We start from the raw sequence: 25997 nt of genomic DNA, 5'->3' as shown, positions 1-25997 counted from the left end.
CAGTCAACCCTATTGGCAGAATCTCCTTTCTCCATTCCCATGTTGGTTTAGTTCTTAGAATACTTTCTGCTACTTTATGGATATAATATTTTGCATGTTTATTGTTATTCTCCTTAAAGGCCTGCATCCAAAATCCCAGTCTCTTCTTGTTTCTTGAGCTTCCCCCGTGTTTCATTATCATCCCTTTCTACTTTGAATTATAGCTTTCTGCTCGTGCTGTGTATAGGAGTCTTAACTGTGTAGCTCTGAAATACCCCTTCAAATTGAGTAATCCCAATTTGCCCTGTTCTACAGGAAGAATCAGCTTATCCCTCTTGACTCTTGCCATCTTCCCCTCCCAGATAAAGTCCTAAAGCTCTTTATTATCTGCTACACACAACTTCTCCTCTGATTGATAAAAATATTCCTGACCTGTGTATAAAACTAAAGGGACTAAAACTTTTTAACTACTTGTTTGTTATTATCCATATACATAGAACAAAGTTTCCATTTTCTCATTTTTTGTTTTATCTTTTGTTTAATCTCTTCTTGCATATCCTTAGTTGCCACAATAATTTTTAATCCCTACTTCTAAATATTTCATTTTTTTATTGTCCCCATAAATATGGGTATCCCTGAACCAGTTCATGTCTGGCTTGATAAGTTACCTCTATTGCCTTTGTTTTAGCTTCATTAATTTTGTATCCCTAAAAGATCTGAAACTGTCTCAAAATGTCCCATAACACTGTAATTTCTTTTTCTGGTTTAGTCAGGTGCAAAATAATATCATCTGCAAATAAAGCCAGCTTTTCTGAACTATCATACCAGTTATATCCTTGAATTTCTGAATCCCTTATTTTCTTTGCCAGTGGTTCTAAATGTAATGCAAATAATAAAGGGGAAATAGGACACCCCTGCCTGGATCCTCTGCTCAAGCAGAAATTATCAGACAGGATCCCACCCACTTTAATTTTCACCTCCAATCCCTCATATATTCTCCTAATCAGCCATATACTTTTTTCAGGAAATGCAAATGCTTCCATTGCTCTGTTCATAAAGTCCCAGCTTACTCTGTCAAATGCTTTCTCTGCATCAAGACCTACCAACAGCAATGGTATTTTCTTACATTCTGCTTCCCTCTGGATTATCAGTGTTCTGTTAATGTTGTCAAATGTTTGCCTCCCTTCCACAAAACCACACTGGTGCATATCTATCAGTTTTGGCATTACTTTTGCTATTCTTTTAGCCACTATAGACTGTAGACACTTTATAATCATGGTTTAATGTTGAAATGGGCCTGTATGAAGCTGGATCTGATGGATCTTTACCCTCTTTAGGTATTACAGCTACCCCGGCTTTCTTCCAGGATGGTGGTACTTCTCCTCCTCTTAAGATACTGTTAAACAAAACGTTCCAGATCTTTATCAGTTTTTTTTCTCCTAGCTTCCAAACTTCCAGAGGAATACCAATACCATCTATTCCTGGGGACTTTCCTGTAGATTGGTTATACATCACAACTTTTATCTCATCTCCTCCTGTCCTGTTAGTAATTGAGCCTCATCTACCTCTAACCTTGGCATATTTAATTCTTTCATAAACATTTTATTTGTATCTTTTCTTCATTTTAATGTTTCCTTGCTTTATAGAGACTCTCATAGAGTTTCCAAATATTTCTAATACCTCTACAGGATCTCGTGTTACCTTCTTTGTTATAGGCTCCATAAGTTTGGCAACAGCCCTTTCTACTTTCTGTTGCATGAGTCGTTGTGCTAAATATTTTTGTGCTCTAGGATTATTATCAAAAAACAGTTGCTTAATAGCAGTCTTTCTAAGATCGTGCATCTTATTGAGGTAATCCCTTATTTTCTGCATAGCATTCTGTAGTTGATCCTCTTCTTCTTCTGTGAGATTCCCCTTATTCTGCAAGACTTTAACATTTGTCAGTTCCTCTAAATAATTCTTGTTACTTCTTAACCATAACTCCCTTTCTTTTATTTCCGCCCTATTTTTAAACTCCACTGTAATTTTATCCCACTCTCTAGCTATATTTTCAGAAGAAATTTCTATCCTCTCTAACAGTTCCTGAATAATCTCCACTACCCATTCTTTAAATTCCTCTCTTTTCAACAGATAGGTGGGAAAGTGCCAATGTCTTGTTTTTATTTCATTACCCTTTGTTTTTATTTTAAGCATTATTTGCACATGATCTGAAATAGTTATTGGGTGGGTATCAAGACCTTCAACTAACTGCACATGTTGCTGTGAAATGTAATTCTGTCTAGCCTAGCCCAGTTTTATATCTTTGGGAATAATATGTAAATTCACTCCAAACTCCTTTTACTGAAGTCATGTCTTCCATGCCAAATATTTTCATAAATTTCTCCAAAAATCTACCCTCTTTGGTATATTTTCCCTTCTCGGCCCCCAGACACATTTTCACTGCTGCAAATCAAATTCCAGTCCCCACCTATAAGTAATATTCCTTGCTGAAAACTGATTATTTCTCCCAGAGCTTTCTTAAGCTCCATTATAGCAGTTTTAAGTGGAATGTAAATACATCCCAGTGTAATCTTCCTCCCTTGTCAGTAGCCCCTTAGCACTACAAATCTGCCATTATTATCTTTTTTATGTTTTTCTATCAATATTGGAGCTCCTATTGCAATTAATATAAGTACTTCTCTTTTCCTTTGTCCCAGGTATTCTGCTGAATAACCATGCTGAAAATCTTTTTTTGTATCAAATTCACTTTCAGTTTTTCTATGTGTGTCTCCTGTAACATAGCTATTTACACTCTACATTTTTTTAATATAGTTCACAACTCTTTCTTGTTTGTATTTATCTGTGAGGCCATTTACATTTAAAGAAATTAAGGAAAGCATCATTGTATAAAAAAGTTATTATTCCCACCTTTTACATATAACACCTTTTCTGTTAAATGTCTAGTTCCAGCTTTTGTCTTACATGCATCCACTGTTTGGCAGCTTGAACTTTTATACAGCTGTTTCTTGTCATATGAATTTGAGCCTATGTCACAACTTATAAAACTTTTTGTTTTATTGAAAGCCCTCAAGAAAAAAACACCCCAATACCCCCTAAAACCTATTAACTTAATACTAACACACAAAACTATGTACACCTTGAAATATTGAAGTTTTACCATCATAACAGGAGCAAAAATCCCATATCGACAGCCATACTCAGAGACCTGTGTTAACCTATAAGAAAGGTCATCCATGCTAAGACACATGATGAAGCATGTGCTTCTACTACGTTCTGATTGGTTTTGTCTTATCGTTATAGTTTCCTATGTCATTATTGATCATTTCCATGATAACTGTTTCCATGGCTTAGAAAATGACACTAGTGAGACTTATGGGTCTGTAGTTTACAAAGTTTGTAGATGACCCACCTTTGTGCAGAGAGATGACTGTTGCTGTTATGCAGGCATGAGGCACAAAGCCTGTTTGGAGTTAAAAGTTATGTACTCACCATAACTAGGCGTATGTGTTGTCCATTTTTATTCTTCCTCTGTGTATGGGTTCAGATCCGATCCTCAGATCCAGCTTGGCCACATATACTAGATTTTGGATCCAGCTTTCCAGCTCCTCCCTCCACCCATAATGCCCTATTCCATCCCCATAGCCTCAGATTGAGTTTGCTGCCCTATTTCCCAATAGTTAAAGAAAACAGGTATAGATGGATAGAAAAGACAGGGCTCAAACCTGGAACTGTAGTTTCCAAGCACATTCCAGTAGGTCATTCTTGAAGAAAAAGGATGGGAGATGGATGGGAGAGGAGTTGAGGAAGAAAGAAAATGGACAACACAGATGCTTAATTATGGTAAGTACGTAGCTTTTAAATCTGATGTTGTCCTTTTCATTCCTCCTCAATGGATGGGACAGAGTCTCTAGTTACTTTGATCTTGGGTGGCCCTCATGAAGGGACATTCCGGAGTACTGCCGAGCCATAGGAGACTCTCTTTCTGGAAATAATATCCAATTTGTAATGAGAAACAAAGGGATGAGTCTTGGACTATATAGCTGCAGCACAAATATTATCAATCGAAGATGTTAAGTTGTCTATCTCGCCTTCATTCTTGCTGGATGGGTTCGGAGCCGACCTCGGCTCCGACTCAGCCACTCTAAAAGCTCGAGAGTTGGTTCCACCGGCTCGAGGCTCCCCTTATATCCCACAATGCTAGGCGTGAGTTACCTCAGATCTCGTTTGCCGCTACAGCATCGAGGTGTGTTTTCTACCGGCTCCAGGTTAGTGAAAGTTAGACTAGTTTAAATTCTTTAGACTTAAGCTAGCTTAGTGTATTTTTCTTTCCCCTTAGTGTAGTGGATATTTTCCCTTCTACCTTTTATCCAGTCCCCTTTTTTTTCTAAGGAACTTATAGTTCTTTCCCAAAGGCCTTCGGGCCCTTCCTTCCCTATCCTTAGGGTGTGTATGTGTTTGCGTAGGGAGTTTTAACTTAACTTACCCTTTAGTTTAAATAATTCCCTTTAAACCCCTATCAGTGTAATCTCTGTGTGTGTGTTTTCTGTGTGTGATTACACTTCGGTTCCTTGAGTATGTCCAAGGATACAAAGGTCTCAGGCTTCAAGAAGTGTGACTCGTGCTGTCAGAAAATGTCTCTGACAGATGGTCACACTTCTTGTGTGTATTGCCTGGGACCTTTACACCTGCAGGACTCTTGTGCTGTATGCCATGGCTTCAGCCCTAGAGTCCTGCAGGAGAGAAAAAATAAACTCATTTTAAGGGGTTTGATTAAGCCTGAAGGTTCCCTTTCTGTGTCATCGGGGAAACCTTCTAAGGCTTCCAAGACCTCGGCTCCAGCTTCAGAGTCGAGGCCTAAGGCTTCGAAGCCTACTGCTTCATCGGCTTCGGCTGGAGCCGATGAGTCTTTGACTGCAGTATCTGTGGTTTCCTCGGCTCCTGCCGGAGCCGAGGCATTAGAGATTCCTGGGTCGGCTCCGATCAGACCATCGGAGCCGACATCTAGAAAGAGATCGAGGTCACCGTCCCTTGGCTCCGTTCATTCGGCTCCAGCATCTCCCCTGCTGTCTGAACGGAGCCACAGATCTCACTCCTCCAGGTCATCGAGGCTCTCAGATCACGACCTCCAGAGGGTAGTGAGTAGACTTTTGAAGTCCGAGGCACTGGCCCAAATGCTCCAGAGTCCGACTCATCAGTCGATGCCTCAACTTGTTCCTATAAATATTCCTCCTCCGACTCCTTTGAGCTCGGAGCCGGGGCGTCTCGGGACCGAGACTGTGGTAGCGTCGGAGCCGATACAATTGTCTTCGGCTCCGTCGTCGGCTCCGATTTCTTCTTTTGAAGAATCTCGGCACCGGGCTTCCTCGTCGGCTCCGAGGGGTGAGTGGCATCGGACCCTTGTCCGACCCCCTCTCCCTCTCGGTGCTTCGGCGCTGGTGAGCTCGGCTCCGACATCGGCCTCGGAGCCATCTCTGTCGGTGCCGAGGGAGGTTCTCAGCTTCTCGGAGCGGGGACCTCTGGCTCTGCCGGACAGGGGTGCGTTCGAGGTCATGCGGAGTGTGTTGGAACCTTGTTCGACTCCACAGTCGGCTCCGTCCGCCCCTCCCTCTTCGGTGCCTTTGGTTATGTCGACTCACTCCCTCATCCCAGACCGCAGAGAGCCAGCTCCTCAAGAATCCCCTGTGGGATCTCATCCTCTTCGAGGCCTCCCCTGAATTGGCAGGGGAGCCCCCTAGGAAGAGAAAGTGTAAGAGGAAGCACATAGACTCACCTGAGTCTGTCACCTCTGACACAGATTTAGAGGATTCTGAGGGTTCCCCGTTCCCCTTCTGAAGATGTCTCTTTGCAGACATTCTAGAGATCCTGAAACAGAGGGAAATTGGCCAGCCCTTAACCCTTCGGAGGATGAATCTGTGTATCTTGAGGCGTTTTGCTCTCGCCCTTCCACCTCCTGGGTGTCCCCCCCCTTTGATCCCCTCATGCAGGTGGTTGCAAAGAAGGCCTGGACGGCTCCTGATTCAGTGGACCCTACCCCCAGGAGACCTTCCAAATTTATAACAGCACCAACTGACAAGCAATTTCTCACAAAAGGTGTTTCTGTGGATGCTATGGTGGTAGCTGCTGCCACCAAGAAGGAACTAGCTGATCCTTCAGTGCCTGTTCATCCCCCTAACAAAGAATCTAGGTCTATGGACAGGTACGGGAAGCGGATGTTCTCGTCAGCGACCTTTGCTATGCGTTCGCTGAACTACCTATGCCATTTTACTCGTCTTCAAAGAGACTTGATCAAAGAAGCGGGTGACATGTTGAAGGATCCTACGGCTGCGGGTTTTCAAGACAAGATGAACACTCAGCTGGCTACCCTGAACTCCATAGCTAACTCCTCCATGCGCCTCCTTTCTTATGCGGCTGATGGAGCGAGCAGGGCCGCAGGGACAGGTGTGGCCTTACGCAGGCATGCCTGGATGCGGCTATGCAACTTTGCGGACCCCTTTAAAACGTCATTCACTAATTCCCCGTTTGATGGATCATCTCTTTTTGGTCCTCAAGTGAAAGAAACCTTGACTAGGTGCGAGACGGATGGCAAGACTCTTTCTGCCGTCGGAGTCCGTTTTTCTACTCCTTCTAGGCCTTACCCCAAAGGCCAGAAAAGTGGAAAAATGTGGTTCCGCAAACAATCTCAAGGGACTTCGCCTGATGCACAGAGTCGGTTCCCTGCCAGAGGCAGAGGGGGGAACAACAATGGTAGATGTCGCCCTAGAGGCAGGGGGGGTTCGCAGAACCAGGGCAATCGAGAAACCTTCTCTGATAAGCCCTTTCAGCATCCCTGAGGTGTTGCCCGACTGCCCACCTTCGGAGGCAGTTGGAGGAAGATTGTCACTGTACCCAGAAGCCTGGCTATCCCTGACTCAAGACAAATGGGTACAGTCCATCATTTCCGAAGGCTATTCCATTCCCTTCGTTCGCATTCCAAACCAATCAAAAAAATCCCTTCCAGATGTTCCACCCGCTCAAAGGGATCTTGCAGCTTTGGAAATTTCAAAGCTGCTTGCAAAAAGAGCAATTCAGCCAGTTCCAGCAGACCAGCAAGGATCCGGAATCTACTCCAGGTTCTTTAGTTCCAAAGAAAACAGGGGACTGGAGACCAATTTTGGATCTCAGTATCTTGAACAAGTCAGTCAAGAAAACAAGATTTCGGATGGTCACGCTGCAGTCCATCCTTCCCTATTGGGAAAGGGAAACTGGATGTGCTCTATAGACCTTCAGGATGCGTACTATCACATAAAAATGAACAGACGCTCCAGAAGATTCCTCCGCTTCAGGCTGGGAACCAGTCATTTTCAATTCAGGGCCCTGCCCTTTGGTCTCACCACTGCCCCCCGGGTGTTTACCAAATGCATGGCAGTGGTAGCTTCTCACCTGAGACGTCAAGGATTCCAGGTGTTTCCATACTTGGATGACTGGCTCCTCACAGCTCCCACCAAGCATCTTCTTCTAATGGCCAGGGACTACACCTTTCGCATTTGTCAAAATTTAGGCATTTCAATAAATTGCGAAAAGTCTGTTTTGTCGCCTTATCGTACTATTACCTTCATAGGCGCAAATCTAGACACAGTCATCATGTCTGCGAGACTAACAGATCAGAGAATAACAGACATACACAAACTGGTCTCGCTCCTCTTCAGCAGCAACAGAATCAAGGCCAGGTTAGTTCTGAAAGTGTTGGGGATTATGGCGGCTGCCATACCTCTGCTTCCATTAGCCAGATTCCACATGAGAATCCTTCAATGGATGCTCTTCACGCAATGGTCATACCAGCAACTTCCGATGTCCCACACCATTATGATTACGCAAACATGCAGAAATCATCTTCTGTGGTGGATGTCTTCCCCTCAGCTCTTATTGGGAAGACCCTTTGTTCCTTCCCCTCCGGTTGCTACTTTGACAACGGACGCCTCCCTGATCGGGTGGGGGGGGGCATTATCAGGGCAGAACTGTCCAGGGCACATGGCAACCAGACGAATGCCACCTGCACATAAATGTTCTAGAGATGAGAGCAGTGCTTTTAGCGTTGCAAGCCCTTCAAGACTCTCTTCCCTTGGGAACGATAGCAATCCAGACGGACAATATGTCTGTAGTGTGGTATATCAACAAACAAGGCGGAACCAGGTCCTAGCCCCTGTGTCGAGAAGCACTCAGACTGTGGCAATGGGGGATTTCTTCTCTGCGGTTTCTGCTAGCAACGCACATCCCCCGGAAGTCCAATCAAATCGCGGACAAGTTGAGCAGAGCTATCCTCATGCCTCACGAGTGGTCTCTGAAAGACTCTGCTGTGAGAGAAATTTTTCTCAAGTGGGGTCAGCCTTGCTGGGACCTTTTGCTACTCCCAAAACAGCAAGTGCAGAGATTATTTCACCCTATTCCCTTTACCAGGCCAGCCCAGCAGAGACGCTCTAGTCCAAGTTTGGCCGCGGGGACTTCTGTATGCATTTCCTCCTTCCCACTAATCTCTCAAGTGATACAGAAAGCTATCGCTCAGAAGGCCTCATTGATCCTCATTGCTCCTTACTGGCCTCGACAGGTTTGGTTCCCCTTTCTACATCATTTTCTGTTGAGCGACCTTGGCATCTGGACCTAGTTCCAGATCTTTTGATCCATCAGTCGGGTCAGTTTCATCGCTCCCTTCCCTCTCTGAACCTCACTGCTTGGTTCCTCCAATTCCAACCTTAGCCAGGCTTCCTCAAATATCTCACTCTGTTCGAGATATTTTGATAGCTTCCCATAAATCTTCCACTCGAAGATTTATTTGAGTAAGTGGAAACGTTTGCCTATTGGGCTCAAGGAAGGACATAGATCCTTTCACTGCTTCCATCCAAATGGTCCTTGATTTTCTAGCTGAACTCTTCCATGCAGGTTCATCTCCTTCTACTCTTAAAGTTCAATTGGCAGCTATTTCTAACTTTCATGTGGGCATTTCAGAGTCTGCCATAATGTCCCACAAGCTTTGCAAAGCCTTTTTGAAAGGAGTTTTTCTACTCAGACCTCCTATAAGAAATCCTCCTCCTCCTTGGGACCTAAATTTAGTTCTTAGTTCTTTGATTCTTTCCCCTTTCGAACCTGCAGCCTCCTGTTCTTTAAAATTGCTATCATGGAAGACACTCTTTCTGGTAGCTATTACTTCAGCTAGAAGAGTTTCAGAACTTCATGCACTCAGCTGTCGACCTCCTTATCTGTTGTTCCATAAGGACAGGGTATCTTCTGAACCAACCCGTCTTTTTTACCTAAGATAGCCTCGGCGTCTAACCTAAATCAAACCATTGACCTCCTGTGTTTTTCCAGAATATTCTAACAGGTCTGAACAAAAATTGCATTGGCTAGATGTTCATCGTCAGTTAAGGTACTATTTGGATAGAACTAAACAATTCAGAAAATCTGACCAACTGTTTGTCTCTTATGCAGAAGGCAGAAAGGGACTTTCAGTTTCAAAGGTATCATTATCTAGATGGCTAACATCTCTGATTTCCCTTGTTTATGAAATTAGACACCAAAAGCTGCCTAACAAACCTAAAGCCCATTCTACCAGAGCTTTGGCTACTTCTATAGCCTTCCAAGACAGACTGCCTATTGACACCATTTGTGCAGCGGCTACTTGGGCTACTCCTCACACTTTCATTTCTCATTATAAGTTGGATTTAGCTTCTAGGCATAGAGCTAACTTTGGTTCCACTGTTCTCAAGAGTCTGTTCCGTTAGGCCACCCGGGACAAGGTGCTAGGGACGGTCCCATCCAGCAAGAATGAAGGCGAGATAGACAACTTAACATATAGAAGTTATGTTCTTACCATAACGTTCCATGTTAGTTGTCTTCTTCTCGCCTTCTTCTTCCCCACCCTCCTTCCCCCTGGCCTGGACAGACCTAGAGGAGTTTTGATTGTGACCTCTCTTTCTACCACCTCTTTACTTTAGGTATATGCTGCTGTGCATATTTTCCTGGATCAGGATGTAGGTCACCCTTCTCTTCTCCCTGGTTTATAGAGGTGGACTTTGTTTATAGTTATTCTGTTACTATTATAAGCTGGGCCTAGCTTACAAACGAGATCTGAGGTAACTCACGCCTAGCACTATGGGATATAAGGGGAGCCTCGAGCCGGTGGAACCAACTCTCGAGCTTTTAGAGTGGCCGAGTCGGAGCCGAGGTCGGCTCCGAACCCATCCAGCAAGAAGAAGGCGAGAAGAAGACAACTAACATGGAACGTTATGGTAAGAACATAACTTCTATTTCTTGACCAAAAACAGATGAAGTAGCCATAGAACTGGTTGAATGAACTTGGGGGAGATATCTTTCTAAGAGTAAATTCATGAAATACAGTCTGTAATCCATTTAGCTGGAGTAACTTTAGAAACTGAATGACCTAGACAATTTGGAGAGAAAGACACAAAAAGTTGGTCTGATTTTCCAAACTATTTTGTCCTGTGAAGATAAAAATTTAGTTTCCTGTGCATGTAAAGGAGGTAATGCATGTACTCCCCTTTACTGGAAAATTTTGGAAAGAAAACTTGCAAGTGAATGGATTGGTTGATGTTATTTTCAGGTAAAAAAAGAAGGGTTAGTCCTTAATGAAACTCTGTCTTTATGAAAAATAACATAAGGTGTTTTAGACAAAAGAGCCTGGACTTCAGATATTTATTTTGCCAAAGTTATAGTTACCAAGAAAACAGTCTTCCATGACAGAAATTTTAGATCACATTTGTCAGACAGTTCAAAAGGTTTTTGAGTTAAACCCTCAAGTGCAGCCATTAAATCTCAAGGCGGTGAGGTAATGGGTCCTTTAACAGAGGCCTCAGAAATAAATGCCTTTCATAAAAGCTTTACGCAATCTAGAGGAAGCCAAGGAAAAAGATTTGTTCCTGAGTTAAAATTAGAAATTGCTGCCAACTGAAGCTTAATTCTAGAGAAATTAGCTCCTTCTGTAAAAAGGGTTGTCAAAAAATGAAGAATAGAAGAAACTGGAGCAGAAAAAGGGTCATTTTCCTTATCTGACACCTAAATGGAGAACCTCTTCCATTTGCATTTGTAAACTTTTTTGGTAGAATCTTTTTGAGAAGCCAAAATAATGTCACATGCAGGGGAAAGAAAGCCTGGATTGTCTAAACTGGCAGTGGAGAAACTGCAGTTAGCTTGAGGGCGTGAATGTTGGGGTGTTGAATCCCTAATGGGTGAGAGAGGAGATCCTAAGTAGACTCCAGTATCCATGGAGAATAATGAAGGTGAGACCGTAGAAAAGGGAACCATACTTGCAGAGGCCAGAAGGTGGCAATGCGGATTACTGAGCTCTACAGCCGACTTGCTTCTGTAGCAATTTGGAAATTAAGGGCATAGGTGAGTAAGCATAAAGGAGTCCTGAGGGCCAAGTGTGCATCAGAGCATCTCTTGGTGACTCCCCAGAGGGGGGGAATAAGAGTGAAGTACTTGCTGCACTTATTGTTGATGAGAGTGGCAAATAGGTTGCAGGAGGGTTGGCCCCAATGTCGGAAGACCATCTCCATTGCTAGCTGATTGAGAGACCACAGTGAAGCATCAGAATGGATCTACTTAATTTGTCCACAAGCATGTTGGTCTTCCCTGGAATGTGCATTGCAATTAGAAAGCGGTCTGATGAGATTGCCCATTCCCAAACCCTCATGGCCTCCCTGCAAAGGGGATAAGGTTGAGTTCCTCCTTGCTTGTTGAGGTACCAGACTACAGACATGTTGTCTGTCTGAATTGCAATAGTCCCCAAGGGAAGAGCATCTTGAAATGCCTGCAGTGCTAATAGGACTGCTCTTATCTGTAGGACATTGATATGCAACTTGGTCTCTTGGGGGGACCACATGGCTTGGACAGTTCTTCCCAAGAAGTGTCCCCCCGCAGTCGAGAAGCATCCATGATCACTGTGGCTACTGGGTTCGGTAGAACAAAGGGTCTGCCCAGAAAAAGATCATCGGATTGTTGCCACTAACGAATGTGTTGCTTACAAACTGGGGTGAGCTTTAGTTGATAGGACAGGGGTTGATATAGAATGGACCACAGTACAGCTAGAGCCCATTGAGAACCCGCATAAAGAACCATTCTAGAGGAAGTAGAACTATTGCTGCTGCCATTGACCCTAGTACTTGAAGTACCAACCTCAATGGAGGAGATGGGTGGGCAAGGATAGTCTGAACTTCGTTTCTGATAGATGTAATACGGTGAAGAGGCAAAGATGCTACCTGTGTTGTCGTATCCAAAACTGAAGTGTTGAACTCCAGGCTCTGAACTGGTGTAAGTTTTGATTTAGCAAGATTTATCATAATTCCCAAAGTTTTCCAAATCTGGAGCAAATAGTCTCGGGCCTGCTGTAGCAGATGCTTGGAAGGGGTGCTGAGGAGTCAGTCATCTAGATATGGAAACACTTGGAATCCCTTCAGCCTCAAGTGAGATACTACTACTGTCATGCATTTGGTAAACACCCTGGGGGCTGTGGTGAGTCCAAAGGGCAGAGCTCTGAATTGGAATGACTGCCTCCCAGCCAAAAGTAAAGATACTTTCTGGATCGCTGTCTATTTTGATGTGATAGTACTCATCCTGAAGATCTGTAGAGCACATCCAAACATCCTTGTGCAGAAAAGGCAGGATGGACTGAAGCATGACCATTCAGAACTTTGCTTCATTTACATACTGGTTCAATTTGCTTAGATTATATAGTTCTGAAGCCCTCTTTTCTTTGGCACTAAAAAGAAGCATGAATAAGTTCTGAATCCAATCTGGTCAGGTGAGACCTTCATTTCATGATGTGGAAGAAGGGACAATGGTATGTAATAGCCTCTGGATATTATTCTTAGCACCTATAAATCTTGTGCTATATTTGCCCAGGCATCTAAGTGCAAAGAGAATCGTCCCCCGACTGCCTTTAGAGATGCGCAGTCAGGCAGCACTTCAGGAGCGCTGAAAGTGCCTGTCTGAAAAAGTCTCTCTAAGCCCTGGTTTTGCGGGCTTCCTCTGCGTCTAGCATAACGTCTACTGTTAAAATTTCCTCCTCTGCCTCTGGAGGAATTATCCCCATGCAAAGCTTGAAAGGCTCCCTAAGATTTACAGAACCATTTTTCTTACCGTGTCTGTGGTTCCTGGAGAAGGTTTATTCAACCCCAAGGCAGATAGGGTCTTTCCATTTAGTTCACTGCAGGTAAGCATATCCTTTACTGAGGCCCCAAACAAAGAAGTACCATTGAATGGGGCATTAATAAAGGACATCTTAAAAGGCTCCACAAAGTTGCATAGCCAAATCCAGGCATGTCTCCGTATGTCAGTGCCTGAACTAGTGAGGTACCTTCAGCTGCGTGAGAGATTAATCTCATCAGAGCATTTGATATAGATAAGAGTGGCCAGTTGAGAGGATGTCCTTTTGAAATACTCAGCAGACATGGACTCTGAGAGCGTATTTGATAGTTCTTTGGTCAACTCTGTCTGAAGTCTAGTGAAGTGCACCAGGTAATTTAGTGACCTCATAGCTGAGGCAAACACTTGCTTTCCAAATCTGTCCAACACTGTAGAGTCTCTGTTAGGCAGATGGGTAGAAGAGTTCTATTCTGCTAGCTCTTTCTTAGTGGCTGCAGCCACCACCATAGCATCAACTGTGACTCCTTTGCACCAGTAGGGTCTGTCTGTAGGTGGAGCCAAAACCTTGTCAGGACATTTAGGGATGGCCTTGGCAGTATCTGGCTGCTTCCATTCCTGGCGGGAAACCAGATCAATAAGTTCATCTGTCGGAGGTTACCTAAGACATAGATGGGCCAGAACTAAAAGCCTCCAAGCACAGCAACTCTTCCAATGAGGGATTTTGGGAACATCAACCACGCTTATGCTTCAGGATCTCAAAAATGTCTCTAAAGGAAATGTCCAGTGGTGACCTGGGGGATCCCTCTCTTCCATCCAAATTGGCATCCTCCTTGAGAGACTCTATGAGGGAGTCTGTGTGGCTACTTTTCCACATTCTTTTTTGGTGCTCCTCCTCTGTGGGGTGTTCTGAAGAGGTGTCTGAAGAAAGGTGAGTTTCCCGCACTGGAATTGGCTGGAGACTCATTGGAACTGGCTGTCCCTGTTGAATAGTTCTGACCGACTCAGAGCTCGGAACTGATGAGAGAAAAGGGGTAGGATCCGAAATATGAGAAGACAGTTGTCTCTCCCTTTCCATCACCTTAAAAGCCAAAGGCCCAGGAGAAGCTTTGACCCACTCCTTCAGAGCTGAAGCTCCTGAAGAAGGTAGATCTAGGCCACCCCTGGATTCAAGCCTTGGGGACGGAATCAGATCTGAACTGTCCAGGGCCAAAGCTGCAAGGAGGAGGGATGGAGCCAACAAAATTGGAGCTGAACATATCCCCTCGGATCTGCCGCTGACACTTCTGCAAGACCCATTCTTATCTGAGGGTATCAGAGCAGAACCAGTCAAGGAAACGGTCAGACTGGAGGAAGAAACTTTCCTCGGATCCAACACTGAACCTTTTGGGGATCTCGGATCCTGGGACCCAAAACCACTGGATGGATCAAAAAAGGAAAAATGATAGTCTTAGAAGTGACAGGTGTACTCGTGGATCCAATACAGGATGGCCCTGGTAAGATCTCCATCTGGATCTGAGCTCTGAGGAACTTTCGCATCATTCTATCCACATCTGCTTCCAACAATCTTCTGGAGTTCCCAGGGGAAGTGGTGTATGAGGACCTGGAATGCTTCTTTGGAGTTTGAAGAAGCTGAGCAGTCAAGGTGGGTTAAATTGGCTTCAAAACATATTCCGGAGCTGCACTCATATAAAATGTACCTGGTTTAGGATCCAATGACTTAGGATCCGGGGATGGTGCTGTTGGACTTATTGTTATGATGGTGGGAACTGAAACTTTAGGATCTGAAGGCTCTGGATCTGAATGTTGAGTCTTTGGATGTGATGTGGTCGGATCTGAAAGTTTCATGGTTTTTGATGGTGGCTCTGATGAAGACCTAGGGGACTTCGATGGAGAGCTTTTGCTGTGCTCCAGAGGAGCAGATTTACTAGTTTTTGAGGGGGACTGAGCCCCTGATGAAGAAGTAGAGGGAAGAAGACCCCTTAAAATTAGTTCATTCCTTCTATCTGACAGGGCTGTAGTATTAAATGTAGAACAGATTCTACAAGGTGTGTACAAGTGCGCAGCTCCAAGGCAATAAACTCACTACTTGTGGGCATCTGAGTTTGGGATCTTATGCATACAAGAAGTGCATTTTTTAAAACCTGTTTGGTTTGTCCAACATAATTATGGACAAAGAGGACAAACACTATCAGAAGCAATAGCCAAAAAAATATCAACCTTTTGTTTTGTTTACAAGAAATCAAAAAAGAAAAAATAATACCAGCAATGGTAATGTATATAAATATTCTAGAAGGAAGAGTAAGGAGAAAATACCAGCAATGGTAATAAGAGACACGATTAAAGTAGTATAGAAAAAAGGAAGAAAGGTTGTCTTAATGACTAGCAAAAAACTAGAGGGAGGAACGTCAAAAGACGAAAAAAAAAAAAGGAAATTTGTAGAATAAACTCACAGCATAAGCAATATAATTGCTGGAAAGTGGAACCTGAGTCTGTTCGCGATGGCAGCAAATGAAATCTGAGACTATGGGGATGGAGTAAGGCATTATAGATAGAGGGAGGTACTGCAGAGCTGGATCCACAGTATGTTATATGCGGCTGATTTGGATCTGAAGATTGGCTCGGAACCCATACGTTGAGAAAGAATGAAAAGGACAACATCAGATGCTGCTGTTAAATAGCATTTCCAGAAGGCCTGATAGATCATGTCTCATGCTATTTAGAAGGCATCCTGGGATATTGTCTGGGCTCACTGATGCAGTGATCTTGACCTTAGGGAGAACATTAAGGACCAGTTTCCTAGTGCTGAGGAGGAACGAGGTTTAAAAGAAGGCAAGATTTGAATGAGCTATGTAATGTTTGCAACTAAAATTATGTCAATATGGTTTGTGATGGATAATGTTTGCAACTAAAATTATGTCAATATGGTTTGTTTTCATTTACATAAATGCATGATGGCCTGTGTCATGCATGATAATTTAATAATGTTTCTTGTTTAAAAAAAAAAAGGGATGTTGGTGGAAAGTTTCATTAACTTTCTTTATACAGGCAGAAGTAAAAATGCTCCACCTAGATCTGTCTTCCACCAAGGCATAAGGCCACATATCTGTCTGTCTTCTTGGTTGGGTGAAGCACTGGACATGCATGTTAATTTTTCTGTTATGTTTAATTCTCACTTGCCAGGTATCCTTATTTGCGTACCATCACTACTGTGATGTAGCAGACACTAACTCTTGACTTAACATTTTAAAATGAAACTGTGTAGAAAAAATAAGCTTTGCAGGGTGGTAGTGCATTGATTATAGTGGAATTTCCATCTGATGCTAATGCTAACATTCCTTTCCATTGATTGTTTTCATCTTCATTCAAGTACCAATAAATATACTGTAGTTATTTCAATATATGTAACACAAAGTATTCGTGCTTGCAGGTGTACCACCCATCTTTATAACTGTGTTTTGTTTAAGAAAATGGAATAGATTCACCTTGCTGTGTCTTCTGGTCAGTGTTTTCCAGAGAATGCCAGGGTTGGTCATGTGCACTGATTAGCTTATGGCAAGCTGCATATTCCACAACTAGTCCTTTTTCCTAAACAGTGCAGCATGTTAAATTTTGATGTTTAAAAGCAGTAGTTTTGGAAAATAAATGCTTCTGAAAACTTCTATACACAAGGACAATGGTAAGATGTGGACATTGACCTGTGATTTTTATCCCAGCATAAAATGCAAGTTCAAGTAGTGTCATGTTTCAGAAATGCTTTTGTGCTCCTTTTTATGGAGAAAAAGATGAAATCTGTTGTATAAATGCTTGCTCTGGGAGTGTTGAATAGCATGCTGAAACCCTTTTCTGTAAGGTGATCAGGGCTTTCTTTAAATGAATAAATTTTCATAATAAACACCACTGCTTGCACAAGACTCATAATGTGAATGGGTTAAAAACAGAAGCAGATGTCAGTCATAGGATCATAAGAAATCACTAGGCTATTGGCCCTGAGGCCATTATAAGCCTAGCCAAGAGTTTAGCCCATGTTTAGGCAAATCAGCACCCAATGCCCCTGTCCAGCAGGGCCACGGGTGGAATCCCAGGGATGTATTTTCTATTTCCCATGCAGTTATCCAGTTTGCGCTTAAAAGGGGGTAAAGAGGTACTCTGCTTGACATGGAGAGGGAGTCTGTTCCACAAATGAGGGAGTCTCTGGGACACAAATCTGCTCCGCCAGCAAGTTTTATTAATGTCACAGACCAAGTTAAGGCCGAGCATGTAGGTTACTCGAGTGGAGCTTGACTTGCCATGACCTAAATGTTTTAGATATTAGATATCCTTAGGGGATTGTGTCTGAAGTCTTGAACACTGGCTATAAGGAGGAACTGACCTGTTTGTAGAGAGTGCAGCCATGCATCCAGCTAGGTTCTTTTATTGTCTGTTGAAATGAACATTTGATTTGCTAGCTGAGGAAGTTCATCAGCTGCTCATTAGACCTTGGATCTTTGACAGTGTTGACTGTTATCATTTACTAATTATCTGTGTGTCTGCGTACACACACACACACATATATATATATATATATATATATATATATATATATGTATGTGTGTATGTATGTGTGTGTATATATATATATATATATATATATATATATATATATATATATACACACACACACACACACACACACACAGTGGATATAAAAGTTTACACACCCCTGTTAAAATGCCAGGTTTTTGTGATATAAAAAATGAGACCACAATAAATCATTTCAAAACTTTTCCCACCTTTAATGTGACCTATAACCTGTAGAATTCAGTTGAAAAACAAACAAGTCTGTTAGGGGGAAAAATATAAAAAAATAAAAAAACGCACAATAAGCTGGTTGCATAATTGTGGACAACCTTAAACTAATACTTTGTTGAAGCACCTTTTGATTTAATTACAGCATTCAGTCTTCTTGGGTGTGGGCGGCCGTGGTGGTGCATCGGTTAGCATTGTCGCCTCACAGCAAGAGGTTCTCCGGTTTGATCCTCGGCTGGGGTGCCTTCTGTGCGGTGTCTGCATGTCCTCCCTGTGGTCACGTGGGTTTCCTCCGGGTGCTCCGGTTTCCTCCCACATCCCAAAGACATGCTGTAGGTGGATTGGACACTCTAAATTGGCCCTAGGTATGAGTGTGTGTATGTGTGTGCCTTTCGTGGAAGGTTGGGTGCCGGGCTGGCAACTCGACACTGTAAAACTCTGCTGCCAATCATGAGCGGACAAGTGATCTGCTGTGGCGACCCCTAACCGGGAAAAGCCGAAAGAAGAAGAAGAAGAATTCAGTCTTCTTGTGTAGGAGAGTATCAGCATGGCACATCTTGACTTGCCAGTATTTGCCCTCTCTTCCTTGCAAAAGCACTCCAAATCTGTCAGATTGCGAGAGCATCTCTTGTGCACAGCCCTCTTCAGGTCACCCCGCATATTTTTTATTGGATTTAGGTCTGGGCTCTGGCTGGGCTATTCCAAAACTTTAAATGTTATGTTGTCCTATCTTGCTTTCATTCATTACTGGATGGGTTAGGAAACAAGAATCGGTTCCGACTCGGCCTATACTAAAGCTCATGAGCTTCCACTGGCTCAAGGCTATACCCAATCAATCATGCTTAAGGAAGATTACCCAGGTCTCGTTTGCCGCTAAACAGATTGGGTGCTTCCTCTAGGCTCAGGCTAAGTGGAAATATTTTCTTACTTTCTAATATTTTTTTTTCTAGATAAAATCCAGTGTGTATTGTAGGGTTTAGTGTTAGTAGTGTGCTATTGATCCTTTCCAGTTCATTGTTGTGCTATTCCTAGTGGTTGACCGTTGTCTACTGCTAGGCCGTTTGTGTTTTTCTCCCTATCCCGGTCCCAACTCGTTTAAGTTAGAGAGTTTTTGGGTCTCTTGCTGTTAAGATTTTATTATTATATTTATTTTTTTTTTCGAGTTATGTCGAAAGATACTAAAGAAACTAAGCCTTCGGGCTTTAAAAAATGTGACAAATGCAGTCAGAAGATGTCTTTAACAGATGGACACACCAGTTGTGTGCATTGTTTACGTGCTGTCCACCTACAAGAATCATGTTCATTTTGCCATGCTTTCAGCTCCAGAGTGTTAATGGAAAGAAAGAACAAGCTGATAGTCATGGGCTTGTTGAAGGTACCTTTTACTAAAGCTCTGGAAGGGAATTAGAGTTCTTCTAAATCTTACCATCAGTCTCCATCTTCTAAATCGGGGAAATCCTCAAAAAGATCATCTTCCATGGCTCCATCATTGAAACCTATGAAGAAGCATGCAAGAGTCACTTTCGGACCTGAAGGCTTTCGGGCCCAAGAAAACTACCTCTTCGGCTCCTCTAGTGATTTCGGAGCTGACAGAGTTCCGTCTTTGGAGCTGGTCCCCAGTTCTGGACCTGGTCACTTCAATGTTACATTCTCCTATATTACAATCAGTGAGATCCTTGACCCCGTCCTCTCGATCCTCTAGGAGCCTTTCAGATGACGATGTGGAGCAGTTGGTCAAAAGGCTTTTATGGATGCCAGCGCTGGCCAAGATTCTGCCGACCCCGACCCAAAAGCATTTAGGACTGACAACCATCATTTCCCCTTCTTTGATTCCTCCTCCGACCAATGCTGTGGCTTCAGAGCCAGAGTGCTTGGATACAATTGTAGTGGAACCATCGGGGCCGAGACTTGCTCTAGGATCTTCGGTCCTGACTACCACTCTGACCTCCTCGGATCCATCGGATTTCAAGGCGTCTAGTGGCTGACACTTCCCTGTCGGGTCTGGGGAGGAGAGTCGAGCTGGACAATTGTCTGACCCGAATCTATCTCTCATGGCTTCGGCACCTACATCGACCTCAGAGCCCTCTGCCTTGGTTCAGGTGGAGTCTCCTGTTTCCTCTGAGCCGGGAGCTCCCTTGGAGCGGGGCCGTGGTGCTTTTGAGGTCACGAGGAGAGTGCCGTCGCCTCAGACTGCTCCACTCTGGTATCCTAGCACTCTTCCCCCAAGAGCGCCAGAGTCTGTCTGTTTGCCTTCGTTCCCTCCCAGGTGTGGACAACCGAAGTCCTAGGACGCCACACTGGGTGAAACCATGTCTTCCGAAACCTCTCCTGAGTGCCCCTTGGAAGAGGTTATGTAAGAGGAAACATCTAGACCCCCTGAGGAGTCCATCACTTCAGACACAGACCTTGATGAGTCAGAAGGGTCTCCATGATCACCCTCTGAGGATGTCTCCTTTGCGGACATCCTATAGATCCTTAAACAGAGAGGTCACTGGAAGTCCATTAAACCTTCTGAGGATGAGTGTGTGTACCTGGTCTCGCCCCTCCACCTCTTGGGGGACTCCACCTTTCGACCAGCTCATGAATGTAGTCAGTTAGAAAGCATGGGGCTCTCCAGAGTCTGTGGAATCTGTTCCTAGGAGGCCAGATAAATTTATAACAGTGCCCCCTGATAAAGAGTTACTCACAAAAGGTGTCCCGGTAGATGCTTTGGTGGTGGTGGCAGCCACCATAAAGGAATTGTCTGAGACTTCCTAATCTGTCCATCCACCAAATAGAGAGTCTCATACGATAGACAGATACGGAAAGCATATCTTTTCGACAGCTTCCTTTACCCTTAAGTCACTGAACTATCTGAACCATTTCACTAGGCTTCAGAGGGATCTCCTGAAGGAGCTAGGATATACCTTATAAGGTTCTACAGCTGCGAGGGTTTCAGACAAAGTGACTCCAAGCTCTCCACCTTAAATTCCGTGGTAAACTCCTCCATGCGATTTATCTCTTACATAGCCGATGGAGCGAGTAAGGCAGAGGGTACAGGAAACTCCTTAAGGAAGCATTCCTGGATGCACTTATGCGATTTTGCAGAGCCCTTCAAGTCTTCCTTTATTAATGCCCTTTTTGATGGTTTGTCCTTGTTTGGGCCAAAACTGAAAGAGACTCTAACGAGGTGCGAGCAAGAGGGAAAGACTCTTTCTGCCATTTGAGTCCATTTCTCCCTCCCTACCAGACCTTATTGTAAAGGCCAGAAGGGGGAAAAATGTAGATGTGAAATTGTTCAATCTCACCGTTTGTTCTTACACACGGGTTCGGAGCCGATCCTCGGCTCCGAGTCGGCCGCATCACTAGCTCGCATCTTCGAGAAAGCTCGAGGCACAGTAATATCCCATGAATCTCCGGTGCTAACCCTCAGATCTAGTTTGCCGCTAGCAACAGATCGCATCGAGAGGCTCGGGCCAGTAGAAATTTTACTAATTTTTCTTGTTATATACTGATAATTTTTTTATTTATCTTATACTCTTTATCATAGCATTTGATAGCTTTATTATATAGTAGTAGTTTGACTAGTTTAGGTAGTTTGTTACCTTAAAATTCTTAGTAAGGGCCTTAGGCCATTTTTTTCTGTAAGAATTTACAGTATTTAAAAAGTTAATAATTTTTTGCCTTTAACTTTTTGTATTTGTCATATAAATATATATCTTAGTGTGCTGTGGTGTGTTTTACAGTTTACATATATATATCACTTATATTGTAGTGTAGAAAATTTTTCTTAAGAGTGCTGTCTTTTTTTCTGTTAAAAATGTCAGAAAAGACCAAAAGTGGTTTTAAAAGGTGTCAGTGCGGACAGAAGATGTCCATTACTGACAACCATTCATCCTGCGTCTACTGTCTTGGCCCTCTCCACTTGCAGGAAGACTGTTCCATCTGTCATTCCTTTAGTGGGAGGGTCATGCTGGAAAGACGCAGGAAGTTGGTTGACAGAGGTTTGATTAAACCTGAGTTTCAGGAGGCCCTGGACAAGGCTGAACAGGTTTCGAAGTCTTCGAAGGGGTCGAAGTCTTCAAGAGTGTCGGAGCCCAAGTCATCGGCTCCAAGCACCTCTTTTCAGATTCGGACACCGGCTCCTATGACTTCGGTGCCGGGTGTCGAGACCTTATCTCTGCACGAGACTCAGGTCTTGGAGCCGGTATCAGAGGTACCACCGTCTACTATCCTTCGCTCGTTGACGGCTTTGATCCCTTCGACCCGTTCTTCGAGGCCACTCTCCGACTCCGATGTGGACCGAGTGGTACAGAAGCTTATGGAGAACTCGGCTTTGTCAAAATTAATCGAGGTTTCGTCCCAGCTGGTTTCGAAACTCAAAGCTATTCCAGTTCCCTCTACACTTCATCCTCCGAGACCCGTCAAGTCATCAGTGTTAGGAGTTGAAGAACCGATGATTGTAGAGCCCTTGATGCTGAAGCCTCCAGTAGTGCTATCGACTCCGTTGACCTCGACTCCTTCGGAACCAGCCGGAGAGTCTCGGAGCCGAACATCTTTCCTGGGTTCCGGGGGGGATAGTCGAACCGAGATTTCGGTTCCGACTCTTCCTCTCGGTACCTCGGCTCAGATCAGTTCGGATCCGTCCTCGGTGTCGGAGCCCGTGGTTCCGATTCCGGAGAAACAACCTCCTTCTTCGGATCGGGTCGGATCTTCGGGTCGGGGCACCGGTGCCTTTGACATCATGAGGAAGGTCTTGTCTGATCAGACACATACTTCATCGGTATCTTTATCTCCTTCCCCAAAAGGTCCGCAATCTGCTTTTGTGCCTTCGGTACCTACCAAGCGTCGAGACCCAATGCCTCAGACGTCCCCACAGGGAGACTCTGGTTCCTCAGATGCATTCCCAGAAGCTCCCGCTGAGGATGTTCCGAGGAAACGACTGTGCAAGAGGAGGCACATAGATTCCCCACAGGAATCTCTTACATCTGATACCGATTTAGATGAAACAGAAGGGTCCCCACGGTCCACCTCTGAGGATGTCTCGTTTGCAGACATTTTGGAAATCCTGAAGCAAAGAGGGGACTGGCAAACCCTTACCCCTTCTGCGGATGAATCGGTCTTACTGAAGGCATTTGGAGCTCAACCTTCTACCTCCTGGGTGACTCCACCCTTTGACGATCTTATGGATCTAATAGCTCAGAGGGCTTGGGAAACACCTGATACAGTGGAACCAGTCCCTCGTAAACCCAACAAATACATGACAGCTCCCCAAGATAAAGCCTATCTTATGAAAGGAGTTCCCGTAGACACTATGGTGGTGGCGGCGGCCACTAAGAAAGAGGTGTCTGAATCATCTTCCTCTGTCCATCCTCTTAATAAGGATTCTAGGACAATGTTGAAATCCAGAAGCGTACCACGGAGACCTTGTACCAGCAACAACAAAAGTATGCTCTTAACGAATTTTATTTTTCACAAACGTTTTCGCCACACAAAGGTGCAGCTTCCTCAGAGAAAAACAAATTAACAATGAGGTAAAATGCACGCCCCTTTTATACAGGTCAAAAGGGAAATGACAACATGATAAGCAAAACTCATTGTGAACTTGCAAAACAAATATAAAACTTCACAATATCAACATATTCTACAAAGAGAATATGCAAGCCATAATTCATGTTGATAATATCCATTAAGAAATGTGAAATGTTACCAAAGGAATAAACATAAAATTAGAATAAAATGTTTAAAAATATATGAAATCATAACAATAAAAATGGAAAAGTTCAACATGAAAATCAATCTAATAGTAACATATAAAAAAAATAAGAAATACTGAGCAACAGTGGATTAAAAACTGGGTGAAAAATGCTTGTCACCCATAATGAAAATAAGGCGTGGTAGACGCCTGTATAACATGTAGCTGTGTGTTAAATAAACAACTATAACTACTGAGACCCAAACTGTAACTGGCCAAGGATGGTGCCTCAATAGAAACACACCACATGAAGGCAAGAGAAAAAAGCGTGGAAAAACATTGGAAGAAACCTTATGTATGCAAAAACCTGCAAGGGAAGGTACTACCTTAAATAACTCCTCAACTTGAGTACTGCTGAGATGTTGCAATTTTCATTTAAACCCGGGTAGCAAAATGCGTCTAAACGCAATTGCCACTCCAGTTCACGTACTTCTAAAAGAAGAGTTATAGGACCTCCCCGAATGTTGTTGGTCACTTGATCTATGGCCATAAATGAAAAGGAGTGCCCAGGATGGATGTCAATGTGTTTAGCCAAGGCATTAACATCGGAATTCTTCTTAATTGCATACATATGCTCATAAACACGGTCCCTAAGTCTGCGGTCAGTCTTCCCCAGATAGAATGAGGGACAGCAATCACAGAGGGCCAAGTATACAACTGATCTACTTTCACAATTAAATGGAGCTTGAATAGAATACTTCCTGTCCCTTATAGTGTACGTCTGTCCTGCCTTCATTTTGTGGCACCAGTTGCAGAAACCGCATGGGTACATACCCATGCGTTTGTTGAAAGATTGGCCTATCAGGACAACATTGCATATCCTAAATTACAGGTCCCTGAATCTCATAACACTACTTCCAGTACTCACCAGGAACAATCTAATCCTCCACCTAATCCTGTCTCAGCCAGTCCTCATCTTTTTGAAGACGAGGTAGGGGTAGACGAAGTAGGCCCTAGACGCAGTGACAGGATTAAAGGTTTTAAGAAGGGTAATCAAGGAAACAACAGCACCAACACAAACAGGACTAACACTAATAAAAACAACAATAGTTTTTTAGGCAACCGCAATCACCGACAATCTCACAACAAGAGATAGAAAGGGAAGAAATTTCCACTGGTCTCTCAGTTCCTGACTGTTTGACCCCGCACCTTTCACATACAGTAGTAGACCTTTCTCCTCCTGCCATTACCGCTGACCATAACCCCTGTCACTCATACCAAGTCCCAAGAATCATACTTAATCGTAAAGGTGATTTCACTATTTACAATTTCACGGACTTTGAACTGAGGGAAGAACTAGTTGAGTTACTTGCCCTTGGTTACACCTTCGTCCCTAGTAAAATGGGTGACATCTCTAAGGAACTCATCGAGTTAAAATGCTTCGTTCGAAAGTTGAACTTCAAGTTACTGTTTAGTAACGAAGTTGCCTTGGCACACGACTCTCTCAAATTACCGAGTGTGTATAATCCACCCATTCACCCTTCTCTTCAGCTTTTTGAAAGGGTCTGTGAAGCAGACATCAGACATTCCTTTAAGGCATGTAACAACTATATCAAAATATCTCGGTACAATATCACTAAAGAACAAGTTTCCCTTTTAGATGAATTATGTCACTACCCAGTCCGAGTAGTCAAACCGGACAAAGGAGGCGGACTTGTAATTATGGACAACTTAATGTACACTGAAAAAATGCTTGATGTCCTCAATACACCTGCCTACTCCCCAGCCTCCCTTAATGAAATACACCGCACCCATAATATGATGAGGGGTCTTTGTCGTGACTTGTTCTTACAGGGTAAGATTGATCTTGAAACTTACAATTTCATCGACATTTCACTGCCAAAAATTCCAGTCATGTTTGGCATCCCCAAGGTCCATAAGGATGTTAACAACCCACCTATGCGTGCGCTGGTTGATGGTAGATCATCTATGACATATCCCAGTGCCAAATTGGTGGACACTATCCTGTCTATATATCTGAAGGATCTTCGGGGTGTATGTAAAGATTCCTGGTCCTTCCTGGACAACTTCAACACCATCCCGTTCGATGATGAGAACAACTTTCTCACCATCGACGTTGTTGACTTATACACCTCCATCCCACACCAAGAGGCTGTGGAATGGATTTCACTCTTGCTTCTAGACTGCGGAGCACCACAAATTGAAATTGACTTAGTGACAGAAGTCTTGGATATAGTCCTATCATCCAACTACTTCCTTTTTGATAAGGAGTACTATTTACAGAAAAAAGGTGTGGCGATGGGCTCCCCTTGTGGGGCTTCTGTCGCCAACTTTTTCATGGGTTTTTGGGAAAAGAACTTCCTTTTCTCAACTAGTGATAGGATGCAGGCAGTCAAATTTTACA

General features: G+C 43.6%; 1 protein-coding gene across 3 annotated transcripts in view; it reads left to right on the top strand.

The window, feature by feature from the left end:
• The window catches only part of NPTN (neuroplastin), a 2340387-nt gene that overhangs the window by 1769288 nt on the left and 545102 nt on the right, over positions 1 to 25997 (top strand). The window lies entirely within an intron of this gene.

Source organism: Protopterus annectens, chromosome 7.part0 (assembly GCF_019279795.1).
Source record: "Protopterus annectens isolate FY-2018-M chromosome 7.part0, PAN1.0, whole genome shotgun sequence".
Taxonomy (NCBI): Eukaryota; Metazoa; Chordata; order Ceratodontiformes; family Protopteridae; genus Protopterus; species Protopterus annectens.
Note: the sequence above shows the minus strand (reverse complement) of the source record. Positions and strands in the feature narration are given on the sequence as shown.